The 24,805-nt window shown below is 46.8% G+C and overlaps 1 protein-coding gene across 1 annotated transcript in view; it reads left to right on the plus strand.

Moving 5' to 3' along the window:
• Positions 1-24,805, plus strand: part of LOC105564374 (probable RNA-binding protein orb2) — a 98,558-nt gene that overhangs the window by 19,604 nt on the left and 54,149 nt on the right. The window lies entirely within an intron of this gene.

The raw sequence follows: 24,805 nt of genomic DNA on the forward strand, positions 1-24,805 counted from the left end.
TGGGATAAATTGTCCTTAAGAGCCGCGCGTCACGACGGAAGGCACGAGAATCGCCGCGGTATCCGAGCGAAACGCTCCTTAATTTATCGTAAACGGAACAGACTCGTCGCGCCGCGAGCCGTCCGTCGGATTCAACGCTCCTAATTGCAGCGTACGTATCGTTATACTTCATTAAGGCTCGGTATCGGCATAATTTAATTGTCGATTGCAGTGCCAGTTTTCCTTCGCTTATGCGCTGAAAAGAAAATGTTTCAGGCATTTTTTGGGCATTAGGTCTTGCTGGGACATTAAAAAAAATAAGATAATAAAATAAAGCAATGCCCACTGGGCATTAGTGGGCATTGGTGTACAAGATCTTGGTCAGCGGTTTCCCCCTCGTTCTGAACCGTCCGAAACGTCGGCGGTGATCGCGGACTAGACGGCCGCGTACGTTTAGCCAGTCGCGTATCGTAACTACTCCCGATAAGGTTCGCATCGGTTACTAATCGGCGGTGTTACATTGTGTTTTATTTGCTCTCGCGCGCCGATTACGGTATAATCGCCCGGCATCGCGTGCGCGGCGCCGTATCACTATTAATTGCCAATCGCACGGTGCCGTCCGCGGCTCGTTGAAATAGCGGCCTGAACTCTCTGGTGGCAGCCGCGTGACGCCGCGGCTCTCCGTGTGTACATTAGGCCGAGATTGTGCGATTACTGACGCAACGTGTTATTTTCGCGAAATCTTTCATATGGAGAAACGTGCGCGGAGCGGCGGTGCGACCGGTCGGCCGCGGCTGTATGGGTGCTTTTAAGATTCCAAGCTCGTCGGAGAGGATGCCGAGCACGCTCGCGTGAGAGACGGAGGCGCGGAGCTTCTCTCTTGTACACGAAATGGGTGTTCGCGGAAGAGCGGCGGCCTCTTAGCCTCAGCGCCAATACCGATCCCGCATCTTGCTCCGATTTTCCAGCCGCGGCTAGACCGCGCTGACATTTTCCCTCGGCGAGATGTTGGGCGCGCGCGCTCGCGCGTCCCTCGCACGTCTTCATTCGCGGCGACGAATTATCGCGCCGCGTTCGCTTCCACCTGCATAATTCATCACGGCGCAAACTCGACGCGGAAATTACAATGACACGCGATTTGACAGTACAATCGACGCGGCCGGGTAAAAAGCTGGCTAACTGCCTTCGTAAAGGTGCTGCGAGCGACTCGGTTCCCGAGTCGGTGAGTCACGTTTTTGCGTTTAACGTTTGATTGAATCGGAGAGAGAAAGAGAGAGACTGAGATTAGCGGCACGTCATAATTTCTATTAGAACGTTACTAATCCTAGAGTACGCGCCTGATCGTTAGACTTGGAAACGTCGCGTTTCGCCGAATGTATGTTTCTGCTCGTCGAGAGCCATTTCGGCGGAGAATTATCTGTCCTTTATCTTGTTTTCTGGCGAGAAACGCACGGCGTGAACTTGACCGCGATAAGGCCGTGAGCACACTTCGATAACGTCCGAGCAACATCCGCTTTATGCATAAAGACTGACGGTAAACGTCACGATAAGATCGCCGTTCCCGACGAAAGTATTTAAGCCTGTAGATGCGCCGAGATGAAAGGTACTTACGTACCCTTACGCCGTCGCGATTTTACGTAAGGCGTCTTCGCAATAATAACGGATTACGTAAGGTGGCAGAGAGGGCCGCGCGCGATGACAATAATAAGCGTCTTTTTCGCAAAACTAACCGTCGGTGCGTGATGTCGGCTGCAAAGACTATTCCCCTCTCGTTCAGAGGTTAACAATCTTAAATCATGTAACTCTACCGCACGTTGCCGTACGCAAATGCTGAAAGCGATAACGATTGCCACTTAAAATGCAGCGGCGGCAGTTCCACTTCTCGTATTCCTCGCTTCTTGTCACTTCACGCCGCTATTATTCACTTTTACGTCTCCCCTTTCTTCTTTCGCGTTAACGACGGATTTTCCCGTTTCGCTCGCGCCTCTTTTTTCCCCCTTTTGTCTCTCTTTTTTCTCAATCTCTTCATCGAACGATGTTAAATCGTACTCTCGCCCGACGACGGTTAATATCAATTTTCGATAGAGATAACGATAGGCTATCTTTAACGTTTATAAATTAACAACTAATAAGAATTCTTCAATGTCGCCAGCGATAATTAACAACGTCAAGTGTTTTCTTCACCACACACCTCACGTTTTTAATAATAAAATTCATTGCGAAAAATATTACCTCGGCCAGGGTTTAAACCTGGACCTCCCTACGCTCTAGGCGGGCGTCTCACCAATTCGACCACCGAGGCATACTTATATAAATAATAAATATTTTATTTTTACACTCCAGAGTGTGAGGAGGCCTGGCGTACTATTTTTCGCAATAAATTTTCTGTATTCTTAAAAATGCCAGGTACGGTCAAAAAACTCTGACGTTTATAAGTTAACGTTTATAAACGTTATCCGTTTTTGTTTTCGCCCGCTGCCTCTCACGTTCACCGCGGATTTCCTTCCGTTTTCAGAAATAGTTTTCCCGGAGCGCAATAAATAACGCTTTCTTTCTCTTCGTCTCCTTTCCCTCTTCGCACGCCCGCCTTACCGATTCGAGCCTCCCGAAGACTTCGACGTTGTCGTTGTTACTATTTTTAGCCGCTCGGTCTCATCTTTTTTTTCCACGTACCTTTCCGGCCAAGTTCCTATGCCGTTTCCTTTCTTAGTCACGCTTACCGGACGAGTACGTTTCGCCCCGCACGCGCAATTTTTGACGACAGAGAACACTGGTCGGGCATACGAATCTAACGGAATATGGTCGGCGTTCGTTGCACTGAATCTTTCGTAATGTTCTCTCGATTCGCTCGCGATTACCTAAATGCTGCGAGGTTTATTATGCATAGCGAGTATCGCTTTGAAAACTTGGACTTGATTGAACAGATATTTCCGTTTGCGTCAATTTTAAGGCAGTCTTTGTACCTAATTCTGCATAAAGTGTGAAGATTGACACGACACCACAAGCACCACGTACCGATGATGTTACGACGTTTGCTATTGTGGTGTCGTATGTCGAGTCATTAGAACTGCTATGACATTGGTCAGTACGGCACATCGATAAGCTCTTCCGGGAAGAATCGATACTATAAATTTGAATCGTCACCGAAGTGGTATTTGACGCATTTGAAAGAAAACCTGCTTCGCGGGGGTTTAGAATTCTTCGCGTTTCTTTTCTCCTCGCGATGATGTAATTCTCAATGAAAGTATTAGACGCGGTATTACAAACGAATAATGCTTCAGATTGATTCTTACTGAAGAATATCCCAAATGCAACGATCGACGATGAATCTTTTTCAACGCGAAACTCCAAACGAATTTCTCTCAGTCTCGAGATAGCAATATTCAGATCTCCATGACATTTCTCTCCGCAACGTTTCTCCCGGCACACCATTCTACATATTTCAAATTCTCGGAATCTCCCCTCGTACTCCCACGTCCGCGACGTCGCGGTATCGCGATATTTGCCACGTGAAGATTTAATGATCGCATAAAGCGAGGCATCGAAATCACGTTCCGTACGATCGCGAAGTCCTCGAGTGTTGTGCGATTGCAGGAACGCGACGCACCTTGAGCGTGCGGCGAATGGGCGTGGAGATTTCCTCTCTTTCCTAATCGCCGTCGCAAAGTTGCAACGAAACGAAATTGCGTCGCGTACGTACGTTTAAGGCCGTGTACAAATCAGCCGTAAAAGGAAACGCCTGCGAAATCCCGGCTGCCCGTCGTCCGTAAGGGAACCCATCGCCTCACCTTCTCTCGCCCTCCCTCTCGTTGTCCTCCTCTCGGTGTTTAATCCTATTCGCCGATTATGCGAATTGCGAGACGCGAGACGACGTCGCACGCCCGCAAGTTCCGAAGTCGGACCGTTCGAATTTTGGAGCCGTCGCCCATTGCGCCGCGCGCTCGTAATCCTATTGCGACTCGATTGTGGCCGGCACAATCGGCATAATCCCATTCCGAGTTCCTGCAATCCGGCACGGGCTTATGGGATCTGGATGAAATTTCGGATTTGGACGACGAAGCGCGCGACATTGACGCGAACGAGTCCACTGAACCTCTTGGTCCTCTTGGGAGTATTTTATTTTTCATCCGCGACTTTGAGCCAATAATTGTAAAGGTTATATAGATCGGGGGAAACTAAAAGAATAAGATCTTTTCACAAATCGCAGAAACAAACGATGATTGTATACGAATAAACATAAGTGGCGATATAGAACTGGCGAACGTGGAGCGAAGACGACCGGAATCGAACTCGAATTCGCTATCTTCTATAATAGATCGCTGTTTTCGATTGCTCTTTATGAGAAAGTATGTTTGTAACGTTGAATAAGCATCGCATGTACTTACTGAGGAAGATTCCTCCGATATATTGATTTGAAACCGAATCTCATTAATTAAATGCGAACATAAACTACTCGTATTGTTTCCGGGCGCTCAAATTTAGAAGAGTTCGAAAATCCTGAACGAAAAGATAACTTTTACGACGTTTATTCCAATTTGCGGGTAAAAAATTAATCTCCGCGTATTAAAAGGACGAACGGGAAAGCGTATAGAAAAAAATTATTTCATTTAGCCATATGCTATTTATCTCATATCATTTTTCTTTTTTACTTCCCATGGAATCTCATAACACTGGGATAAACTTAGGCATTGTTTTCGCATAAAAAAAGCTCGAGTATCGCTGATATAGTCTTTCCATCTCGAGACTTTAATGCCGCGTTTACAGTTTGAAAAAGCCACCGACGAGCTCGTATCTGTCGACATAAAATCGCTCGGGACGACTGCTACTGCTATTTCAGCGGTAAATCCGCGATTTCAATTCTCCGAAAAATTCGCACCGTGGACGCACGTGACGCGCGATGGCAATCAGCGGGCGCCTCTTACCCGCTTAATATGCAAGCGATACGGAACGCCGTTGTCGCGTAGAAAGTCTCGAGGAACGTTTTCAAGAGCGGCGTATGAATATTAAAAAAAGAAATTAATTGCTATCCACTGTCTTAGAACGGGTACTTCTCTTCGTGCCTCTTCCGTCTTTACCGCTGAAGATTGCTAACAACGAAGATGCTATCGCGTGGTTATCGACTCGATGATCGCTCGATCATTTCTCGCGCCGGGAATTGTGCGGTGCGATACGATGCGATGCGGTGTTCCAACGCTACGCCGTTCTTTCTGTCGACAATAAGCGCACGGTTAATCGCAGCGGTAGCGCTTAATGAAATAATGGTTTCATCGCAATCAGGTTTGCCTTTCGTCGAAAGTTCTCTCGATAACTCCTGTTTCGAAAGAGACACATCGATCCTCGGCCTCGCGCTTGCAGAAATACAAGATGTAGAAATAAACGATATATTCCTTATCAGGTGAATTTATCTTAAGAATGGACGTGCACAGCGTAACACAAGATGCAAATCTACACGAAGCACGATATACATAAATAAAATCTCATGGTTTTATATTATTATTAAAGTGAAAAGAGAGAGAAGAAAGAGCGTTACTCGCGTCGCGAATAGCTTGTAAAGGCAGCTGTAAAAGTACTTTTGTGCATTACATTTACATCACTTCCCATTCTCTCGCTTTCTTCCAGGCGAGAGTTGATAAACTTTCGTAAAAACTTGCGTATGTTCGGATCACTGGAAAAATCTTTCATAACAATCTCTCAAATCGGTTTTACATTTCGCTTCTCTGTCTAACGGCGTAGATGATAAAATTAAATGCGCAACAAGACGGTCGAAACGTAAAAAGTGCTTAAACCGCCTTCCGGTCATTAAGTACCATCTCAATTTATTGCACTTTGTATAAAACCCTCTTCCGTATCTATTTCAATGATTGGCGTAGCATGCGGCGGCATGTATCATGCATTGACCATACGCAACGCGGCTAAATGGGTCAATATGCACATCCGTATATCGTAGTTATGACACTGATGACTGCCTAATTGAATGAACTATGATCCACCGGGTGTCTTCAGATTTAATAACCCAATATTGAGCATGCCATTGTGTCCTAAACAGGCCTGTATCGAATTAGCCTTTTTGTCGTTGAAGGCGCAATGCTCCCCATATGCATTTCACACTCGCTGCATTTAAGTTTGACAAATGGCATATCAACCGAATGGAAAAAGGCGAGCGTACACCCACAGAAAAAAATTTTCCGGATCCAATGCTATTACACGTCAACGTATCATAAAACAGGATCGGTATAGCGCCAATCATATTTATTGCAGAGAAAGGAATATTTTAATCTTAAATGAAAAATTCTAAAATCTAGAATAAAATGACAGCACGTATCGTCTTTTGTCGAATATCGCGGTGTCAAGATGGAGGGAAAATTTATTCTAAACGCAAGACTACATAAACTTACACTTGTCTCAATATAGTAAGTCGATCTTTTTTAATAGTTCGATAGAGGAGAATAAGAATGATTGATTTTATTTTGATACTGTCTTAGTTTTATACTAAATGAGGTTGTGAGAAATAGAAATGCGTCAAGAATATTTTTGTCTCGGTAACAAAAATCCTTTCCGAGGGTGTATTACACTGCGTGTAATCTTCGATACGTCTAACAGCATATAATTATTGTTCTGCAAAAATATTTTTAACAATGAGGACATTTTCTTCATTATGTCATCTAATTATATCGCTTAGGCCCGGTTTCACCAACGTCGCTTAACTTTAAGCTTAGCTTAATTCGTTCTTTGTCTCATTCCAACTGTTACTCTAGAAAGGGACAAACGTGAATGAAACCAAGATTAAAGTTAAGCGACGTTCGGTGAAACCGGACCTTAGTATCTTATTTTCACTAGATGGCCAAATTGTGAGCTCGCCGCTCGTGATAGCGTTCGCGAAACTCACTACCGGCGTTACACTGAACTCGCACGTTATATAAGGCGTTATTATCGGCGATCGCGAAAAGAATCAATTAACCGGGCCGGCAAAAAACCGGCGCGACGACTTTCGTTGCGTGCCAACGAAACAAAAAGTACGAAAGTATACGCACGAAAGTAAGGTCACTTTCGGCGGTCGCGGGCAGCGCGCGCAGCCGCGAAGAAGTAGGTTCCATCGCGGGCCGCGTTCGGAACCAAAGGTGCTTTTCTAACACTTTCACCGGACGCGATCGCCGATTTGTTTGACAGATCCAGATTCCGTTACGACACGCTTCGCGGTCTTAATCCGATTTCTGACCGTTCAACCCCGAATGATTTATAGCCGCTCGTCATCCTCGCCGTTGCCTGCATTTATCCCAAGTTTGCTCCGTGCTGCGCATCTCATTCTACCTGCTTCGTCTCCGTTTTATCTCATTTAATTGGTTTGATCCGAGAAGGCGTAGTCTCCATTTAGAATTATCGTCAAGTCTATATACGAGATCTACTTGCTGTTTTACATTCTTTTCTTTTCTTTTTTTACGACAAAATTCGACCGGTATCACAGCAAGCTGCGTGCGAGACGTGCATCGAATACTTGACGCCAAGGTTAATAACTCGGTTTCCAGTCGCTACGGAGATTGTATTACGACATTGTCCCACGAGCGGCCAAATGTTTTCAGACGTCCCCGACGCCTCGGGGCCAATAGGGATCGATATCGACCATCACCACCGGCACATATTCCGCATACGGAATATTTGCTGTCCCGCGATACCCAGCGTTAATAGCGAGTTACAGAACAGGCCTGACGGGCCGGCCGCGCGCTGGCACGTGACCGGGTGCTCCGGCGTCGTTGGAAAGTGCACGGCACCTGAATCATCCGCGAGCGATTGATTTCTTAACCGCGCGGTTAAGGATTTAAAGGCCTCCTCTTGGAGCGCACGATCGATCAAAGCTGGTGGAATCCGCTAACGACCAGCGGCGATCGTATCTTTCCGGTGGACGGTGTCGCCCCGACGCCTCGCGCGGTCTTGTTATTCCCCTGCTCCCGCGGATCTACATAGTTAATTATCTACACATTTACACTATCGATTTGATTGCGCGCGAGGGGTAATTGACAAGTTGTGCGAAAATACCCGAGTCGATATTTTTGGTAGCGTTTCCACACTTTTAGCTGATCTGTACACCTACATAGACCAGCAATAACCTACTTTGATGACATTATATTTTTTTACTCTTCCCTTGAATCTTTAATTCTAAAAATTTACTTTAGCTTCCGATTAAAAGGACCTACTTTAATGCTAAATTGGCAAAAGTAGACATTTCCGACACTCTCGGTTTTAAAGTAGGAGTAAATTTTGTACTTGCAGTTCGATCTCTTTTACTGTCTTAGGTCCTGCTGTATAATAGAATTAAAGGTTCAACCATAGGGCCAACATTTCGACTCGGGATAGAGAATTTGACGATATTTTTTTACTCCTCCCTCGAATCTTTAATTCTAAAAATTTACTTTAGCTCCTACTTAAAAAAACAGTAGAAATTTCCGACACTGTCAGTTTTAAAGTAGGAGTAAATTTTGTACTTGCAGTTGGACCTCTTTTACTGTCTTAGGTTCTACTGTATAATAGAATTAAAAGTTCAGCATAGGGCCAAAATTTCGACTCGGGTAATCTCACATTTTGGGGGAAAATAAATTATCAGTTTCGTTTCAGCCGTCAGGTTGAAGAACGACATTAGCCGATACGAATCTCTCGAGTGACGGCACATCCTTCTCGGCGGCGGCCTCTCGCGATCGGGCGCGCGGGCCAATTCGAGACCAGCGCGGACAGACCGGTTTCCGTACGCGACATTAATCGCGCTCTCGCTCTCGCGAATTCTGCCGGTGATCGCGAACGTCGTCGCGGCAGTCCGATGCAACTATTACAAGGTTTCGAGAAGGACCTTTGCCATCGCGCGTCAACGTGCGTCGCGGACACGCGGCTACGTGTACGACAGTCGCCCTGCACGTCGCGGAGACGTGCAATGCGCGTAGAGAGATATGCGCGCGACCTTCGACCGGAATGTGACACGGCACCGGGCCGGACGTTGGCCATCGATCGCGTCGCATCGCGTCCGCGACAAAACGGGCCGTTATTAATCCGCGTCAACAACCGTCGTTAGCGCTCGCCCAAGTTCGCCCGGTGATAGACAAAGGCGCCGCGCCGGGCCGGCCGACAAAACGCGTCGAACGGCGGTTTACCTGCGGGCCAAGTTCCGCTGATTACGTTCGCCCTAAATGGCCTTCAAGCCGTGTTTCAAGTTGTTACAAAGGGGCGGCGATTACATTATTCCGGGGGCTCGTTTCTACGCGGTGTGTACGCGGACGAACCAAGTTGTTACACGCGGCCGTAACTACATTCGTGACTGCTTGTTATTTAGATAAACTATCGCTCCGTAGAACGGGTATGGAAATTTGCGCAAGACGTGTTGTAGGAAGTGCGGCTAATTAAAATTCAAATCGACGATTGCGAGATGTCAGCCCGAATTGCAGGTGTTGGCAATAAATTTAATTAATCCCGTGTTAATTAATTAATACGCGATACACCGAGAAAGTTATCGCCGCGAGGAAAAGCTCGCGCGCTTTACGACATCGGAAATTTATTTCGACAACGCGATTACCCCGGGTCATAACTCGAAGATGCAGATTTGCATCTTGAAAAGTGCAGATCCATAATCGTTCGATAGAGCGGTGTCTACGTTGTGTGTAATTTTATCTTGAATCTGCAATAACTATAAATCCATTCCACACTCGTACGGAATGTTGTACGCAAAGAACAATCATTCAACGGTCATAACACACGCTGTACGTGTGCGTATAAAAGCCGCGCGATCCAGATCGTCGATTCTATCTCGCGTGTAATTTCCGCAACGAGGGAAAACGAATGCGAAGGGAATTATTTCGAAAACATGCTTCAGGGACGATCGGTGCCGTGGGATCTTCGCGGCCGTCGATTCCGCGTTAAATAGACCACATCGATGCACCGTTTAATCTTCGATCGGCTGCCGGAGGTGCCGTCGGCGCGCGGCGCATCGCTGCCGGCCTGGAGCCAGCGAGTGGATGCGCGCTCCAAAGAAACGGGGATAGAGAAAATTCGATTGTCCGCGCGAACTCATTGTGACAGGCGCGCCGAGTGAAAATTGATTACGGTGGAATTTCTGCCAACGCCTTTCTATTCCAGCGCCCGCGGATAATACCCCGTCGTCGTCGGTTTCCGATTAAAACCGTTCCGTGGAACCGAAGAGCTCGAACGCGCGGAGCGCCCGCGAGGTTGCGAAATGAAATCCCCACGTCCGGCCGAAAGATTCGCGAGATTATTTCTAGGGAAACTTTCCTATGTCTATTATTGTATTGTAGCGAATTCGGTTGCTTGCACTCTAGGGAAAAAAAGACAGCAACCCATTTTGGGGCTACTAATTGTGGGCCCCAAAATGGGCTGTCTTTTTTTTCCCACTATAAACTGGCCTTAGTGTGCACTCAGTGCGCATTAGTGGAAGCAGTCGAATTCGCTGCAAGACTCTCCGTTGAAGGGCGCGATCGTTTTCATTTTCTATCATTTTAACCCCAATTTCACGTTTGCCCCAAGATACCGCTACGAAAATTTTATATTTATCGAACGCATGAAAATTAAGGTTGACGGGACGTTGCGCAGCTGACGATACTTGACCGCCGAGAGCAAAAATGGATCAGGAAATGATCTCTGTCAGTCCCCCCCCTTTACTCAGCAATTATTAACTTGATTCGACAAATAGCACGGACCGCAACAATGGACCATTGTATCCTTCGACCATTATACCCTTTGTTTTCTTCGTGCCAATGATCTCTCACCGGCACCGCGCACCATCTCGGACATAGAAGACGAAGACGAGGAGAAAAGTGGAGAAAACCGCCGGCGCGGCGGCCCCGCGCGCGCGCGCGCGCAGTCGCGGCGGATCGACAAAGCGAGAGAGCGAGGGAACAATACAGGAACTGCCGCGGGATCATCCGAAGGAGGCCTGCCACGGCTCTCCGCGAGCTCTTCCTCGGCTAGCATCTGTCGTTACTCGCCGCGAGTGCGCTATTACCGCACTTAGAACGCGCTGGCGCTGGCGCGGCTTTCAAGCACATGTCGGCCTTCGTTTGTCATCGTGACAGTTTACGGTGTTCGCTCGCTCGCTCGTTTGCAATTCGAACCTGCGGAACCCGGATCGCACCGTGGATCTCACGCGCGAATCCTCTTCCGTCTTCTTATCGCGCGGTCCTCCGCAACTCTCGCGCGTCATTGTCTTCTTTTTTTTTCAACATTCCGCGTTCCACCGACCCGTGCGCTTTCATCTCTCCGATGATATTTGTCTTTGATCTTTCGTTCACACCTCCTCCTCCTCCTCCTCCCTCTCTCTCGCTCTCGGGGGAGAGAAATTCCTCTCGATGGACTGCCTCGTTCGGAGCTCTCGATCTACCACACGTGGTTTACCTCCGCCCCGGAGTCAGTGCCGAGAATAACCGATTTGACCGTTTGACATTTCGCTAATTTCGAATGCGACTCATCGAGGTTGAATTCCAGTATCGATTTGCTTAATAATAGGTGCCGTGACGTGCATTAATCACTCGAAATATTGCCCCGTTCGTAACCAATTTATCGTTCTAATCCGTTCAAATGACGCATATTGCGCGCGTTAATCAGGCGCGGTCGTATTTATTACGCGTTTGTTTAAAATGCAGTATCTTATCAAGCGCCATTTGCTCCAGCTCGGGTAAGAATTTCACGCCTCGCGATTCTTGGCAGCCCCGCTGTTAACAATTTCGCGCCGTTACGGCAACAGTGACTAATCTTTGTCGTACGAGCGCGCGCAAACACTCGCGCCGATAAGCGCTGCAGATAAGTTCCCGACGTCATTTCCTTCTTCTGCAGCTCTATTCCGCAAGAAGCTCGATTCCCTTAGTCGTGTTATCGGTCCGCGAATCGCACCTTCCGCCACTCCGCGTCCATTTCTCATCGGAATCGGTCGGAAGGTATTTCGAGCGAGGAGGATACCAGCGCGCTCGGAAGACCTGGTTAATGTGAAAATCCCCCAATCCGTGTCGCGGCGAATGAAAATAACAAGCAATTAGATTAAATAATTACAACTGGCTACAGGAAAATTTCCATTACTGTACCCTGGGAAAAAAAAGATAGAAACCCATTTTGGGGACCACAATTAGTAATCGAATTATTTGAATATTTCGTATCACTCTGGGAAAAATATTAACCGGTTTTAGTTAAGCAACATTTCGGTTAGTGCCTCTTAAGTGAAAATTATTTTTGCGTTACTGAATATCGACAGAACTAATTGAGGGAATTGATTAGTGTTAAAAATCTTGGATATAGATAGAATAGCTAAGTGGTGAAATTTGTAAAAGATTAGAGTTACGAACAATCCAAATAATTCGATTACTAATTGTAGGCCCCAAAATGGGTTGCTGTCTTTTTTCTCGAGAGTAACACAACGTTTTAAGTATATTTTACAGCGTCTAGTCGGCGTATGGCATGTCAAGTGCCATTAGGCGTTACAATAAAGGAAATTTTCCTGTAGCCGGTTACGTCGGATTATTCAACTTAATTGTTAATTGATCACCGGCGATTCAATATTTCAAATTCCGTTTGAAAATAACAAAGTTGCGATGCTTCGCCCGCGCGTACCCGCTCGCTTCCGCGCGATTCGCCGCGGCCGATTTACACCTGAACGTAACAACGCCCGTGCTCGGCTTATCCGTCGCTTACATCGGTGTCGCTTCTCGGCTCGACGCGCGAGAAGCCTTCCGCGAGAATTACAATTTTTAATCAGCCTCGATTACGGGAAGCATCTCGACCCGCCGCGACTCGCGTAACGACACGCGAGGAGGAAAAATGCGCTCCGCGATCCACGCGCGACTCGCGGCGCGATGAAATAAATGCGTGTCGCTTTCCACGCTCATTCGAGAAATGTCAAGTGTTGCGTTAACTAACATTCCCGCGAACACGATCCACAAAGTATGTCGGAACGAGCGCGTACGAGCGGTCGCGCCGACGCAGCGGCTTTTCTGGCCGCGCGTTTTCAGACGCCGCGACTGCGCAGGCGGGGCGAGATATATCGGCTATCGTCGCGTCCGCAATCGCGCGTGCAACCTTGCGCTTTAGACCGGTATCGATACCATTTGAATGAAAATCGACACTCGCTCGCCTAAGATAAGTCCGAGGCTGAGATACCAGAAAGCCCGTCGCGTCCGTCCGTGGAAACTTATCCTCGCTAATAAAAAGCAACGAGATAAGCGCGCGTATTTTTGCCGCCCGGCGGAAATCTCGCGCCTGAGATAGTGCGATTCCGCGGGAACCGATCGCGGCGCGCTATCTATCGCAGGCGTAATCGCGAACGAGGATGCGGGACATACCGGGAAGCTTGTCCGAATACGCGAGGGACGGAACCGAGACAGAGGCGGCAGCTACGGGAGGGTTCTCCATCGCGGAGGTCGACCTTAGGGGTCGCGGGACCTCAGCGTGGAGTGACGTAGTCGAGTTCTCACGGTGCGAGACGCCGGCGAGATGCCGCGGTACGCGAGGGAAGAAAGGTGGAACTAAAGAGGAATCGATTTATTATTAAAGAGAGAGAGAGGAAGTGAATAATTATCTCGCGCCTGGATTCCCCATAGACATCTGTTGAGGATTCCTTAAAGAATAACGGAGATACCTCGCAAAAGCGGCGACGGATCGAGCGAAGCGAGCGTGTGAAACGGAAGAATGGAGAGGCGAAATTAAGCGGTTAAATGACAGTAAAAATTATCATAACAAATACGGCGCGGGTCGGGCCGCGGTTTTAGCGTTAGAAATCTTGGCGATACGGACGGAAGAGAGGATAGAAAAAGATGCGAAGATAATGAGAACTCCCTATCTAAGGTGGGATGATAATGGCTGTTCTCTATGAATAAAAGATATATCGGTAAACAGATAGACGGGGAGACAACGTGATTGGCGTGATGATTCTCGACGTTATCGTACAACGTCGCCCTAGGCGATATCCCATGATTGAGACACGTATAATGCAGTTTTTTTTTTTAAGTGATATACACAAACGGCCGGGGAGTCTTGTTTGCCGGAGAGATCGTTGAGCAAACGGACTCCCAGAATCCTCCAAAAATGCATAGCTAAATGGAGAGCCGTCAGATAAACTTACATCACGCGATAACGCAAATCTTGCTGATACCCGGCGGATCCGTATGCGCCAGGTCTGTTTTTCCTCAACGATAACGTCACGTGCGATAAAGATGTACACATATTTTTAACGTTTTACGACTTAGGACACATCTTTCTAATTCCTCTAGACACACACACACATATATTTCAAAGAAATAATCTTTATCTCTCGTCCATTTCCACCAGTGAAGATTAACTTTGATCTCGGTTTAACTTACTTTTTATCTTCTCCTATAGTTTCAGGAATTGGAAAAAGATAAAAATTTCGTTGAGCCGGAATTAAAGTTAATCTGCACCGCCAGAAATAGGTATGGGACGCGCGAAACGGTAATTTAAACTATTCATCCGCCAAGTGTTTCGTAGCAAATTCTCTTTATTAACTGTCGCGTTAAACTTCTTGTCGTCGTGTTTTGCATCGAGCTGAAAAATGTGCAGCAATTAAGATTTTTAGCAACCACGTGCCTGGTCTCTCGAAGACGACCTCACCAGCTGGAAACAACAGTACTGATGTTTGATAATCGCTGCGGCGTTCGCGATAACGAGGGAGTTTATCGCCAGTCATCGACGCGTCGTGTCGAACACGCCTGTGTATTCCGTAAAACGCGGCGTTCCATGTCGGATCCTCACATCCGTTTACTTGAGCAACGGTGCCCGGGCTCACGCTCGTCGGCACAGGCGATTAAACAGTGTGTACAGCTGCGAGTGGCGGACGCAAAAATTCGATAACTCGGCATCGTCTAGATAATGGTACGCTCCGCTCGGATCCGCGATGATGGGGAGCCGCAATTCGCGTTTAAGACGAGCGCGCGGCGTTTATGCATCGAGGCACCGCTAGTTTGCATCTGGTGCACGGACCGACATACGTGAGAGGCTCGTAAATCCACGGGGAATCCGGGAGCACCTCGTTCCGATCGTTATCCCCGTGGTCGAATCGAGTCAGAAACATGAGTTGACGACCTGGTGGAAGGCGATAGACTAGAGATACGCGTTGGCGATTCACATCCGAAGACGCGAAGGAGATACCAGACGCACTGGATGCAACAAAATAAGTAATAAGACACGAAAGTAAAAATTGTTGTACTACTTTGACACTTTTAAGGATAATTTACACCTGCTTAGCTGATCTGTGCACCTACACAGACCAGCAAGAACCTACTTTGATGATAGTACATTTTTTACTTCTCCGTTGAATCGTTAATTCCAAAAATTTACTTTAGCTCCTACTTAAAAGCACCTACTTTAATGTTAAATCGACAAAAATAGAAATTTCCGACACTATCAGTTTTAAAGTAGGAGTAAATTTTGTACTTGCAGTTCGACCTCTTTTACCGTCTTAGGTCCTACTATATAATAGAATTAAAGGTTCCACGTACGTAGGGTCAAAATTTCGACTCGAGAGGTTTCACCATTTTGAGCGAATCGCATAAATTGAACGGTGGCTCGTGAGAAGAGCTTCGGCTGCGGCCCTGAACCTGATGTTCCTCGCGTTGTTCCTCGTCGATCGGACAGAACTTCCGCGTTCGAGAGCGTCCCACGATCGCGAAATCCGTCGACGAATTCACGCGCGAGGACCCCACATGTGCTTCGCGCGCCAATCGGGAATATCGTTTCTCCGCGCACCGCCGATCCTCCGGCGAGATCGCTAAAGAGAAGGCCATTAGTCGCTTCTCGTTAAGTCGGGAGGCTCGGTAAATCTCGCATGAAAATCGTGATACCGCGGGCGCGATTATACGCGATCGCGTTACTTTCTCACTTTTTTTTTCTCTTTTCTACTCCTTTTCTTCTCGCCGCAACCTCGCTCCGCTGCTACCGGGTGTTTCGCAATCGCGCCCGCAACCGTAAAAGTCACTCGAGCAAGATGATCTCTTAACAAAATCGACAGCTGTGTCAGCAAGATCGTTTTTAGACGAAACCGTAGCAGCGCTAATAAACTCCGTTACATGACGATAAAATTCATAAAACTTATCCAGGATCCCGATACCGCGGCTCGTGCGACGCGACGGGCAATAAAAATGCTAAATCTCCGTCATGAAAGATTCGTTCTTGGTTAAGTACGATTTAATACCTCGAGAGAGAGAGAGAGAGACGCATATCTCAATTTGCCTGGAACGAGCGAAATTTGTATCACTTTCCTCGAGTGATTCATGCTACGTGTGTTGATTATTCCGTCTTTGTTTACAAGACCAAAGAAATCGGACGGCGCAAACAGCTCCGGGGTCTCTTGCATAGTAATTCGGAGCCGCTCGCTGCGCTCGGCCAATCGAGCGCGAGGAGAATAATCCGCGGAGGTTTTTAGCGGCGTAGGAGAAAGCGCTCGGAAATTTTATCCAAACGGACGGCGTGTCGCGGGGGACAGGGTCGTTTGGCAAAAAGTCAAGTCGTCATGGCTTCGCGGCTCGGGCTATTTTTCCCTCGGACGGGGGGGGGAGAAAAGTTGAGTCATTGACTCGTGCCGCGCGTATCTCGTTTATTCCGTCGCCGGGGGGGATCCTTCGCGAGAGAGGAAGAAGTGGGATATGATATCGTCCTTGGCTGGCGCATCGAGAAGCCTGTTATGTTCGTCCTTTATCGTTGTTATCTCGTGAATATTCGGGGGATTCGCTCCCATCGACTCTTGGCTCTCGAGCGGAGAGACACTCGATAGGCTTTCGATGCGAACGAGAGTTTTGCCGCTCGGCGTCGAGATCGTCGGCGAAGGGAGAGAAAGAGAGCGAGAGAGAGAGGGGGGGGGGGGAAGGGAAGAGGGAGAGAGGGAGGGAGGGAAAAGAAAACAAACGCGACGAATTGAGGAAAACGGAAAAAACTCTCGACTTATTGGCCGGCGCGATCGGATCGATTCCTCGAACCGCTAATAACGCTTTCACGCTGACGAAATTGCAGGAAGCCGACAATAGTACGTAATTTCTAAAATCATCTTGCCGCGAATAGAGAAAGAGAGAGAGAGAGAGAGAGAGGCGACATGTCGTCACAATTGTAACTCCTCGCATGAGAATGCGCTTCAGTCCGCGTCCCGCGCGCGTATTGCACGCTTTTGCGTATTTCGTAAGCGAGCGAGCGAGCGCGTATCCCTGCATGCTCGGCCGCTATGGCTTTTCCACGCCTGTACCTTTCGGTGCTTCAGATAATTAGGCAGATGGCAGATCGCGTATTAATTTACGCAATTGAAAGTTGTTTAAGGCATGACGCAATTTTGTCGAGAGATTGCCCGAGAGTTCTCGAGATACCGTGTACACGCAAGTACCTTCCGCGAGCGCGAGCGCACGGGGAACTGGACTATCGGGGGCCGGTCGAAGGCCCGATCGCCGACGACACGTTTCGCAAACCGCGCCGGCGCGTTATTCCCAATTATTATCAACGCGGCAGATGTTTGTCGGCGGATAAGCGAGGCTTGGAATTTACAGGCGAGAAAGGAGACAAAACGGTATTGTCGCTTCCTGCAGGTAAATTCATTTAGCGATTGCTTGCCAAGTGGGCTCGCACGCACGTGCCGTGTGTCAGCGTGAAAGTTACTCGAAGTGTATTGATTACAGTAAATACTAATTCCGCGTGATCGAGAAAGTCGGTTAAACGAGGGCTCGTTGATCGACTGCAATAAATTGTGACAGCGGGCTTTTATTAAAATCCGTTTTATTTCATGCCCTGGTAAAAAAAATGACCGCGTATTTTCATTTCGACTGGAGATAAGTTAGAAAGTTGCGAAGAAAGCCTGTTTCGCCGAAAGACTCCGCGAGGAAAAAGCTTCGGGGTCGCACAATTTTGGGTCCCCCACGCAGCCGGAGGAAATCTGCGGGATTTCGTCAAGGTATCTCGCTGAGAAATCGTGATATCCCACGTGAGCGCACGGGGCTATCTTTAAGAATATCTTCAAGAATATTTTTATCCGCATTAATATGTAACTGCCGGCGCACGCATACTTTGACGCTCGAAACGTTCTCAGCTGCACGGGTCTTCGCAATATCCGCGCATTTACCGAGGTATCCTCTTCAAATATTTGAAAAGCGGAATGTTTCGCGAATAATATATGCCGATAATATCTTGAAACTGGGACGTGTACGCACATCTCCCGAGTCAAAATTTCGGCCCTATGTTGAACTTGTAATTCTATTATATAGTACGACCTAAGACAGTAAAAGAGGTCGAACAGCAAGTACAAAATTGACTCCTACTTTAAACCTGATAGCGTCGGAAATTTCTACTTTTGCCAATTTAGCATTAAAGTAGGTCCGTTTAAGTGAGAGCTAAAGTAAATTTTTGAGAATTAAAGATTCAAGGGAGAAGTAAAAAAAATATGTCATCAAAAGTAGGTTATTGCTGGTCTACGTAGGTGTCTAGATCAGCTAAGTAGGTGTAAATTATCCTTAAAAGTGTCCAAATATTACGAAAATCTCGACTCGGGCTTGGACGTTGAAAATCCGAATGTGTTTACTGTACCGCCCAGATGTTAATTATTCCTATTTAAATATTGACAGAAGACAACGGCTAGGGCAATTAAGGCGGATAAACGTAAAAGTTCGTATCTCATTCTCCGTTGAGAACCAGAACAATTCTACAAAGACGCGCGGTTGCGGCAAGTAATCCCCCTTCCAGTCTCTCTAAGATAATCTTGTATCTAAAGGATGGCACGTGGGCACAATGCGTACGCTCGGGACCATTATTAGATTTCACGTGTCTCTTTTCGGCGTTTCGGGAGAAAGCTGTTTTACATTTCCTTTTCTTCATTGAACACTCGCGAACCCCGTCGCCGGAGAGACGAAGGCGCGACAGAGGATTACGCCAGACCGCCGCGGAAACGCGATTACGTCAGAAGTGCCTGGCGCCTCCGTTTCCGCTCCTCAAGGCCGCCGATATTCCTTCCCGGTGTATTTGGACTCGAAACTATCGAATTAATGAATATTGATAAGAGAGATAGGATCGATATTACGTGCGCACCTCCGCTTTTGCAACACGAGCGCGCGGAACGTGCGAGCGCGCGGGACGGCTACCGGTGAACCCGCGACGAGATAAGGTCTCCGCTATCGCAATAACGACGGTGTAACCGGAGGTAGCCAAGCCCCGTCGTCCAGGGGAAAGAACATCGTCGGCTTCCTTTCCGCATGGCCACGCAGCGCACTCGTTGCCCGGCGCTGCCGCTCTCGTCGGTCGGGGGCCCTCGTCGAGATTTCGTAATTGGGCACGTCTTGAGACACGCGGACTAGCGGACTAACAATTAACTTCTCTACGACGAAATTTACGGCGCTTATAAAACGGTTTATTATCCCGTAACGCCTCGCTTTGGTACGCCCAATCGCGAAATTCTTAAACTTATCACGTTTGTTATTGCGAATTGCCACGATGATAATCGCGCGCGAGTCCTGTCGACGCTCCTCCCTCCGCGAATGGTTGCGACGACTCTCGAGTAGGAAGCGATAGCGGTGTTAAAGTCGATAGCTTTAGTGTCGATCGAGGGGAAAACCGCTGACCGAAACCTTGTACATACACCAATGCCCACTAATGCCCAGTGGGCATTACTTTATCTTATTTTATCTTATTTTGTTGTCTTTATAATGCCCAAACTAATGCCCAAAAAATGTCCAGTAATGCCCCAAATCTGTACACCACAATGCCCTCAGCAGTTTCCCCCTCGGTGTCGATAAAAAAGAAGGTAGGGTGGAGAGCGGGGCGCAGCCCAGCCAACGAAAATTCCGCATAAAGAATTACACGATCTAACAATGAATTTTCTACTAAACGGATTTCACCCCAAGGGCAATAAATTCGTGGTGGAACCAACAGACGACGCCTATTAATTTAGCAGGAACTCCGCTATCTCGTAATAGGGGACTTTCCTCTAATATTTACCGGAAACATTAGAAGAAATCGATTCTTGCGTCTCACCGGCGACTTTGTTTCGCAATATGTCGCTTGGTTAAGATCGAATTCGGATTTTCCGATAATTGCTTTCTCATTGTTAGCTAGCCGCGTGAACAGGTTGCGCGTGTTGACCCGATCATCGATAATAGCGATCGATACGTGAATAGGACGCACCGTGAAAGTAAAATCTGTGGGGCAAATTGACGGGGGATAATGTTATTGCCGGCACAAGCACGGCAGGCGGATCTCTTCTTCTTCTTCTTCGGCGGTGGATCAACCTTTAAAGAGCGCCGCAGACGCGACGCGATTTCGCAAAATGTGAAAACGACACTTCCACGCTTCCCGCTCGCGCTCGCTCGCTCGCTTCTCCACCTTTGAGCGCGCGATCGTTGACAGGCGCCTTTATTCAAGCGGCTCTCAGACGATCAATATTTATCGTCGACGTTCAGGTAATGACAGCACCTTTGATTGTCCGATAAACGCGGTAGAAGTCGACTTTCCTGCTGGGAAATTTGATTATCTCGCAACCTCTTGTAACGAGATATCTGTATTGGAGAATATCACGCGCGAACATCAAGACTGTACCAACGTAAGCCTTGCTCGAAGTCGATCCTGTTAAAAATATCGTCGTATAAAAATCGGGATAAGGGCTGGACAAATAAAAATAATCGCTGAATAAAGTTCCATTAGTTATATTTTTTACTTTGGGCGCGCACGTGAGAGAGAACGAAAGGCGATTGGCGCCTCGATAATTCCGCTAATAAATGTTACCGTGGCGCACGCGACGTGAAATGGTATCGCTACTTTATTTGCCATGCGTATGGTAAGTTCGTCGACCGGACGCACGGAAAACGTTTTTTTTTTTGCGCTTGCGCTTGCTATTATTGTAACGGTGTAGAAAATTAGTCACGATGTGCCGTGGCCTGCGGAAGAAAGCACTGTCGGGCACGCGCTGGCGCTACGTACTCGTCGCAGTGCATGTGCCGTGGGGCATCCTCAGAATTCAAATTGGGATCAACTATGTAACGAAATCTCCCGAGTCGAAATGTTAGGACTATTTTGACACTTTTAAGGATAATTTACACCTACTCAGCTGATCTATACGCAGACTAGCAAGAACCTACTTTGATAACATTATATTTTTTTACTCCTCCCTTGAATCTTTAATTCTAAAAATGTACTTTGGCTCCCACTTAAAAGGACCTAATTTAATGCTAAATTGGCAAAAGTAGAAATTTTCGACGCTATCATTTTTTAAGTAGGAGTTAATTTTGTACTTGCAGTTCGATCTCTTTTACTGTCTTAGGTCCTGCTGTATAATAGAATTAAAGGTTCAACATAGGGCCAACATTTCGACTCGGGATAGAGAATTTGACGATATTTTTTTACTCCTCCCTCGAATCTTTAATTTTAAAAATTTACTTTAGCTCCTACTTAAAAAACAGTAGAAATTTCCGACACTGTCAGTTTTAAAGTAGGAGTAAATTTTGTACTTGCAGTTGGACCTCTTTTACTGTCTTAGGTCCTACTATATAATAGAATTACAGGTTCAACATAGGGCCAAAATTTCGACTCGGACTTCCTCTCGAGATTTCTTTACCTCTAAATCGGTAATACCGGTCGCTTGCGGATGGAACGGTTGCGGAAAGTCGGCAAATATTTGATCCCTGTTATCAATCGGTTTATATTCTCTCTCTGTCTCTGTCGTAGACGTATACAATAATTCCCGTATCGGCATACTTTTTGCAAAAAGTTAAGGTGGGAAAAAGTGTCCTGTCAATCCAAGTGTCGTAAGGATTTGTGTCGCCTATTTGTCAGATATTGTCAGAACAAGTGGACGTATCTGACAAAGAAATTGACGTATGTAACTACATCGTGCGAATTAATATTTCCATTTCGACGTTGAAGAAGACAAACACCTGTCTGTATTAAAAACACCCGTGACAAATCTCGCCACAATGGCGGTCGTCGAGAATCATCCACGATAATTTCCCGCTGCGCGAATCTGGAGGCGTCGCATATTAGCCATGCGATTCGAAACGACGCTCGATAAATCTGTGAGAGAAATTCCATTGGACTTCCGATTAGTTAATTCAGCTTCGCGATTAATTCCTCGGCGCGTCGTTTATTTTGAAGAGAACGAAGCACGTGCATTCCGATAATGTTCTAATCAGCTAACTGGCTAACTCGCAATGCTAGCCCGTCGGCGCTCCTTACGATCGATCAATCGCAGAAATGCGATTCGAATCGGAGGGGGGCAATTGCATGGGGAGAGATACATTGTACGCGACGTTGCGTGACTAGATACTCAAAGAGTACGGGGTAACGCGTTTTCGCCGTAGCGATCGGCACGTTCTTATTTACACTGGTCGAGAAATGATTGGGGCGGTGGAACACGGTAGTGATAAGCGCACGAATCGCCGAGTGGCGCATCCCAGATCGGTTCCCAGAACGCGCATTACCCGATCGCCGTTTAACACGATTATACCCACCTACCTACCTTACCCGGTACGTACAGCCCCGCATTCGTAATCCCGATCGTTACTCGCGAGAGACATTCCACATATGTCGAGGAATCCCACGTTTCTCGGATCACGCTAATCTTATCGCGCGCGAGACAGACAAACAGAAATTGTACCTTCCCGTTCGGAAACCTTAGCCCATTAGACACTTTGCTCGTGGATTACACCGGATGCCTGGAAAATAGACCGGAGCAGTATCGAACGTATCTGCCGATCGTCCGATCGTCCGATAAGGAATTTCGAAAACTAGGAAAAGTGTACTCCTACTTTAAAACTGATAGTGTCGAAAATTTCTACTTTTGCCAATTCAGCATTGAAGTGGGTCCTTTTAAGTAGGAGCTGAAGCTAAAAATCAAAAATTGAGACGGGAAACCTACAGTCAACCCAACTGGCTAGTTATTTAATCAGTTTATTACACAACGTTTCGACTAAAAATCAAATTTCATCGGACAAATTTTATCGGATGTATCCATGATTTAATCGGAGAACGCAATCGTACAAATTAACCATCGGAAACACTATTGGTTTACCCGATGGAAATTTTTCTCAGTGCACTAGTCGATATTGCGGCGGGTCTCGAGCGCTATGATCAAGGTCTCCGCAAGTGTGTTTCTCCACTTTCGGCCGCGAAAATTCTCGACAAGCTCTTAGCATGTCTGGCAAAGTCGTTTGGCGACACGAGCGATACCGGTCTCGCCCGGGGTTCCTCCGCGAACGGACGAGTTCGCGCTAATTAGCGTGAAAGTCGCCGCCCGTTCACGTCGCGCTCTCACCTGGCGCGAAGGGAATATAAAGGAGCGTATATTAAAACATGTATTAAAATGAGAAGTTAAGGTGCGCGCCGGATAAGAGCGGAGGGAGAACAAGGGAAGCGCGGCGAAGAAAGCGGAAAGTCGTCGGAGGTGGAGATACGACGGTGCGACGCGCGCGTTTCGACGTTCCTAAATCACAATGCTCCATCATGGGCGCTCGCGCTCGGACTGAGGCCCGAGTCGACGGGTCGGACCGAGAGCCTCAGGTTCAGAGGTTATCTTATGTCATGGGAATGTTCGACGAGGCGTATGCACGTACGTTCATGCGTACCGATGTTGAGCTCACGATGACGCGCGCATGCACGCGTACACTGAGAAAAATGTCCGATTAAATATATTCGGATAATCCAGTTGTATAATAACAAATGGATATATCCGAGGAAAAATGTGATCGATTTTTCAATCAAGTTTCATCGGTAACTGCATTTCATCGGATAAATTTCATCGAATGTATTCATAATTTAATGGGAAAAATTAACCACCAAACGGATACATCCGATAAAATTCCGTATTCGATGAAAAATTTGATCGGTTTTTCTATTTCAAATTTTATCGGTAACCACATTTTATCGGATAAATTTCATCGTACGTGTCCATCATTTAATCGGAAAACGTAATCGGAAAAATTGACCATCGGACACACTATTCATTCGGTTTATCCGATGGAAAATTTTTTCAGTGCGCGCATACACTGAAAACATTTTTTATCGGATAAACCGATTAAATAATTTGTCCAATGGTCAATTTTTCCGATTACGTTTTCCGATTAAATGATGGACACATCCGATGAAATTTATCCGATAAAATGTGGTTACCGAGAAAATTTGAAATAGAAAAACCGATCATATTTTTCATCGAATACGGACTTTTATCTGATGTATCCGTTTGTTATTACGTAATTGGATTATCCGATTATGTTTAATCGGACATTTTTCTCAGTGCACGCGTGAAACTTGGCACGACATTGTTTAGAAGACCGCACGCGTCCTGTAACACTTTTCGGATGACACAGGCGAGCGTTTGTGTAATTTTTTTTTCTTAATTTCGAAAGCGAGGGACCGACGTGTTATTGAAGACAGTGAAAGATATCGAATCGATTTCGGAAACTTTGCACTCCGGGATAATAACCCGACAACGCGAGAAATTAATTAATCCGACAAAGTTTTATTAATCCCGCCTGCGCCCGTGTCATTTTATTACAGTTTAATTACGCGGCGTATCACACGCAATTACAGCTGTGTTTACGCGTTATGTATTTTACAATTCCTGAATTAACTAATCAATTTGCAATCATTTTTTCCCCCATTCGTTATTGTATTAGCACGGCGCGCGTTTTTCGGCATTGTTCCATTTTACGAATCTAAAGGTCTGGAATAAAGTAATATTGTGGCTTCCCGATCGCACGAAATCTCAATGCGAGATTCGAATATGAGGTTTAAAATTCAATTAAGACAAGTCTATTTTCAATCTTTAACCGTGTGTCTTGTCACGGTGCGAAGAATTTTAATCTTACGTGCCACTGAGAAA

Source organism: Vollenhovia emeryi, unplaced genomic scaffold (genome assembly GCF_000949405.1).
Source record: "Vollenhovia emeryi isolate VEMERY1.0 unplaced genomic scaffold, V.emery_V1.0 DF939166.1, whole genome shotgun sequence".
Classification (NCBI taxonomy): Eukaryota; Metazoa; Arthropoda; class Insecta; order Hymenoptera; family Formicidae; genus Vollenhovia; species Vollenhovia emeryi.